We start from the raw sequence: 236 nt of genomic DNA on the forward strand, positions 1-236 counted from the left end.
CCCCAGAGCAGAGAATTCCGGAATTCCGAGGTGACTTTGCCTCCAGCAAAATTCCAAATTCCACCCCGGAATGTTCCAGAACCCAAACCCGTCATTATCCCCTCGGGAATTCCTGGAAAACTCCTCCGGATTCATCCCAAATTTTTGGGATTCATCCCAAATTTTTGGGATTCTCACCTTCCATGGCTTCCAGAGGGGAGGCGTAGCCGGGGCCGCAGGAGCTGCATTTTCCTGCA

The sequence above is a fragment of the Lichenostomus cassidix genome, chromosome 25 (assembly GCF_008360975.1).
Source record: "Lichenostomus cassidix isolate B80296 chromosome 25, HeHo_3.0, whole genome shotgun sequence".
NCBI lineage: Eukaryota > Metazoa > Chordata > Aves > Passeriformes > Meliphagidae > Lichenostomus > Lichenostomus cassidix.